This window comes from Schistocerca piceifrons, chromosome 6, assembly GCF_021461385.2.
Source record: "Schistocerca piceifrons isolate TAMUIC-IGC-003096 chromosome 6, iqSchPice1.1, whole genome shotgun sequence".
Classification (NCBI taxonomy): Eukaryota; Metazoa; Arthropoda; class Insecta; order Orthoptera; family Acrididae; genus Schistocerca; species Schistocerca piceifrons.
In genome coordinates this window covers 31,550,665-31,555,885 of record NC_060143.1, presented here as the reverse complement: position 1 = coordinate 31,555,885, position 5,221 = coordinate 31,550,665, and the positions used below count along the sequence as shown (strand labels likewise).

The 5,221-nt window shown below is 48.4% G+C and overlaps 1 non-coding gene across 1 annotated transcript; it reads right to left on the bottom strand.

The window, feature by feature from the left end:
- Positions 1–767: 767 nt before the first annotated feature.
- Trnas-cga lies at positions 768–842 on the bottom strand. Its single transcript has one exon. It is a non-coding gene; the product is annotated as a tRNA-Ser (tRNA).
- Between the last annotated feature and the right edge of the window lie 4,379 nt (positions 843–5,221).

The window sequence follows — 5,221 nt, the reverse complement described above, 5'->3', positions numbered from 1 at the left end:
ATTGTTTTATGCAATAGTCCCTCTCTTTCTTGTGACTAATTTATTTACAATCGGAACGTCAGAGCTTGGAAAACGTAAGTTTAATATTTTTATGAAATAATTATTTTATGCAATATCTTTCATTGTAACCAGTTACATTAAAGTGAAAATTCACTTACGCTCATTCCAAAATTCAATGACTGGAGGGAATTTCAAGCGATTACAGCATATGTCACTGTCGTTTCTACTTAATGCTGTGAGTGACTCTGGTAAATACATGTACCACTGGTGGACAACTGGAGTTACTGTATATAACCGTTTTCCTAGTGATTCATTGGTACGAATATTTACCACCCCATATCTCAGGGGAGACGTAAAAATACATAACAAATTGAACAAATTTATCCCTTGCTGTTCCCAGAGGGTGCATACTGACATGTATTTCATTGTTATGGTGTAAAAATACATATTGTCACTTAATGGCTTCTCAGTTAGAAGTATATTCGCATATCCTACAAGCAGAATTACTCTGCTAAATTGCGTTACTTGTATTTGTGTTGACTTTACTGTTTAATGTGCCGGAGGTTTACGCCGTGTGATGAGAGTTTGCAGTTACTGCGTATTATGTCTATGGCATCACAGCTTCTTTGTTGAGAAGTCTTTACGTTGTCGAAGCCTTGCAGTGCTAAAACTCTTTGTTCAGAATTAACTTGATATTTCCAGAATGAGATTTTCACTCTGCAGCGGTGTGTGCGCTGATATGAAACTTCCTGGCAGATTAAAACTGTGTGCCCGACCGAGACTCGAACTCGGGACCTTTGCCTTTCGCGGGCAAGTGCTCTACCAACTGAGCCACCGAAGCACGACTCACGCCCGGTACTCACAGCTTTACTTCTGCCAGTACCTCGTCTCCTACCTTCCAAACTTTACAGAAGCTCTCCTGCGAAACTTGCAGAACTAGCACTCCTGAAAGAAAGGATATTGCGGAGATATGGCTTAGCCACAGCCTGGGGAATGTTTCCAGAATGAGATTTTCACTCTGCAGCGGAGTGTGCGCTGATATGAAACTTCCTGGCAGATTAAAACTGTGGTCCCGAGTTCGAGTCTCGGTCGGAAAGCGCCATACGCATATCTTCACCAGTCCGTGTTAAGAACATCACGTAATCGGCGTGCGCACCACATCGAAAAGTCACGGGGCGCAGGTTAAGACCTTCCAAGTGTCGTCGCGGTCCGTGAAGTGCGGGTTCGAGGGCAATGGCGAATACCTTGGCAGGAAGAGGTCAGCCCTATCTGAAGGACCTGTTGGCACGGATGGGATCGAACCAATAGCCGTTTACCATAATCCTCGCGACCGCCCCATGAACCAAACGAAGCACAACAGGTGTCGTCGCGTGTGGGATACCGATGTGTTCCGTAACTGCAGGCAGGAAACGACGCGATCGAAAGCATTGTCAAAATCCAGCGCCACAAGAGCGCCATGGAGACGGCATGTTTACATCAGTGCCACCACGTCTCTAGCAAAGTCGTAAACACGTGTTCCTTCCGAGTCAGGTTTGATCTCTGTGAATGGCAGCCATTGCCGTAGATTTGAACATCTCACGGAGGATGCGTGTCAACAGTTTGTAGTCGGTGTTTAGCATTGTCAATGGGCGAAAATCAAGCTGGCGACAGCCTCCCGGATTTGGGCACCGGAATCAAGAGGCACTCAGTGAATTCAGATGGTACCTGAAAATCGGGGTTCAGGAGTTCTCTGTACATCCTGGAACACGCTGATCCCATAACACAAAAAGACCTTTTGTAAAATTCAAGAGGTGGTCCGTCAGGGCCTGGCGTTTTGTTGGGAGCACTGGCCAACATAGCCTTTCGTTGTTCTTCCAAAGCCACCTCCGACAAGAGCGTAGATCGTCTTGTGGGTTCCGAGAGAGTGGTAGGTCGGATAGGACTTCCCTGACTCCTATATCCATGTCGTACTCTCTCTCGTAGAGAAGTGTATATGATTGTGTGAACGCTCGGACGAGATCCATCAGCGTTTCAGCTCGTCGTCCATTCTGCTTCTCGACCTCCGTAATGAGCTGCCTCTTGCATCTTCTTCTGTCTTGAGTGATATGGTCGTCCTCCACTAACATCATCACTAGTCCTCGACCGCCCCCTCACACCCGCAAGACTTACCGCTATGATACGTAGCAATTGTGCCTTGACGTGATGTTCTGCCGATTCTCATTCCAGCAGCGGCTGTTGCACAGCCAGTTCGCGGAGTGCAGTGTAGTGGAAATTAGTGGTCGCACTGTCCCAGCGGGCTCTATCTCGCCCATAGCTGGCTAATGTACGGCACAAGGCGGGTTTGACACACCGTAACTTGCATTGTAGTGTGTAAATGTTGGCGGGTAGTCGCCTCTGCGCCATGTGGACTCTACTTCACGCCTGCAATTTACCTCATCAAGAAGGGCCATATAAAGGCGACACGGACCCTTACTCGTCGGTGTAACATAAACTCTATCCAACCGGCTCGCGGAATGGCTAGTAAAGTAGGTTTACGCCTATCGATCATACAAACAATGACCAAAGCCAAGTGCTTTACAAGCGCCTGACGTGTCGGGCACGGGTATATTGCGGCTTCTGGTTGGATGGTCTGAGAACACAATTGAAATCTCCGCCTTCTACCAATGCTCGGCATTGCTCTGGAAGAACAGTGCTAGGTCTTCGGCATAAAACGTGCGGCGTTCTCTCTGTTCCGGAAGAAGCATACAGGTTCCCTTCCCTTAGCAGAATACCCGTATCTCCTCCGCCCACATCTGAAGGCATGGTGCAGGCTCATATCCGTAGGTATCGAGACAGAGTCCTGGTCGCATTTCCTGAAGGAAAACAACATCCAGATCCGCAGAATCCGCAGCTCGTGGTGAAACGCGTACGTATTCATTACCAGCGATGGCGAGGCATGACAGAATCTCTGACCAGAGAGTTATTTATCGTTGCTAGTCTGCGCTTGACTGCGCGATAGTTGTGTAGCGTGTGTGGAGTGGGCAGAGAGAGTGGTTCAGTTGTGAGTTGCACTCAGTCGGCAGTAGTTGTAGCGAGTGGACGGTTGTACTGAGCGGGCGTCGGCATGCGTCGGCGGCGTGCTCTCCTTGCATCTCTGGTCATGATTCAGGACGAGGTATATTGTTACAGAAGGTAATGAAGCAGCATTGCGCTCAGCTAATAACATATGTTAATTGTAATTAATTTGTTCAAGAATTGCCCCAATAATAATTTTCATTTAAAGTAACTGTTTTAAACAAAAAGATTCATTTCACGTTAAATAATACTTCCCATCCATTCCCTTACAGAATCAAAATTAAATGTGGGCCAGCATTGCACTGAGCTGTGCCGAAAAATAAGAGCAGATATAGATGCAGTTTACTGAGGTAAGAATTTTGGTTTCTCTATTCAGGTTTAATTATTTCACAGGGCCGAAGGTCAGCGCAGCTGCCCTTATAAGATTTATCAGGTTTAATTATTGCTGTTCAGATGTTAAACATACTTTATGCTTCATTATTTAATTAATTTTATTGTGGGTTTAATGAGCAATCTTCATTAGTTAATGTTTGTGGGGAGTTTACATTTGGGTCATTATTGTTCTTTTATTTTGCAAGCAGGTTACGCTTGACTCATTTTTAATTATTCAGTTTTGTGGCTCATTGACATTTTTTTAACATTGACTTTCATAATTTTGCTGCGTGGTTACAATTTCAATATTACTGACCATTCAAAAAAAAATTCGTGGGGAGGTCACAGTGGTCTTGCGGTGGCGTTTTCGCTTCCCATGCACGGGGTCCCAGGTTACATTCCCGGCGGGGTCAGGGGTTTTCCCTGCTCGAGATGACTGGGTGTTGCTGTGTCGTCTTCATTATCACCATTCATCCCCGATATGGTCGGAGGAAGGCAATGGCAAACCACCTCCGCTAAGACCTTGCCTAGTCGGCGGTGCGGGTCTCCCCCATCGTCTCCTACGCTCCTCGAAATACGGGACCTCGCATCAGATCCGCAGCTCGTAGTGTATCTTGCAGCAACGAGTTTTGAGAGATGGAGTAACGCCTTTGTCATTGATCGTGGCGAGGCAGTAGGTCTGTTCAATGAAGTGGCGGGGCCAGTCGATGTTACTGGTGGGCAGTACTCGCAGTGTGGAGCGTCTTCAGGGCGAAGAGTTATGAAGCAGCGAGTGTAGGTCATGCCGGCCTAGGCGTCTGTCACCGTCAACGTAGACGCGGCCAAAAGCATCGGTGTGTCACCGGGTTCCAGGAACGCACCCTGCCTCTCCACCCCCTGCGCCCCGTCTCCCAGGGAGGTCGATAACACTGGATCTCGAGAGGCAGACGTAGTCGTGGGTGCATCGCTGGGGACGGGGCTTCGGTGATGTCCCGCATCCCCGCAGTGCGGGGTCCCGCTTGTAACTGGGAAAGACATCGAACCAAGTGGTACGTTAGGATCGGCCGTGTCGGATCCGTTTATCGTATGACACACCTCTTCGTCCATCGTTGCTTCTTCTGGTCGTTCCACTACCTCCGACGTTATGCGCCGTTTCATATGATGCTTCGACCACTTCTGTTTACACTGTCTCGCCTCTGTGTCCGGCTCGGGGCAGGGGGTGGATGGGGCATCCTGTTCTTCAACTTTCACCGCAATGATGTCGTTGAAACGAGGCATGCGTTCCGCCTGGGCTCGATGTGAGGGCTACAGAGGCATTGTCGCTTGAAGACGCTTGTGGGTCCACACGAACTGTTCCAGGGGCCTCCAAGGCTTGCACCAACACAGAAGGGTCGTCGTAGACAGCTGGAGTCTCCCGTCTCGCCGCCGCAACAGGCGTAATCGGCACAGAGGTAGTAGCTATCGACAGTCGAATCTGATCGTCTGAGGTCTCGACGAGATGGCGTTGCAGGTATGATGTGCGTACATGGCCTACCTGTCCACATCCGGATTAGATCCTCGGTTGGCCGTTAATAATTGTCGCACGGCAACCAGCGACCGAGGTGCGAATGTACGAGGGCTGCCCAGAAAGTAAGTTACGTACGGTCGCGAAATGTAAAAGACTACGAAAATCCGATAAAGCTTTGCAAAGATGTGTTGGGCAGTGTCTGTAGTATGACTCTAGGTAGAATAATGTCGCTCTTTTCATTCCTGAGCTCTTAGTGAGCGCGTAAAGATGTTATAGAAAATAGTGTCTCCCGCCAAGTACGAGAGCCAGATGAGAATTTTCCCCTGAAGC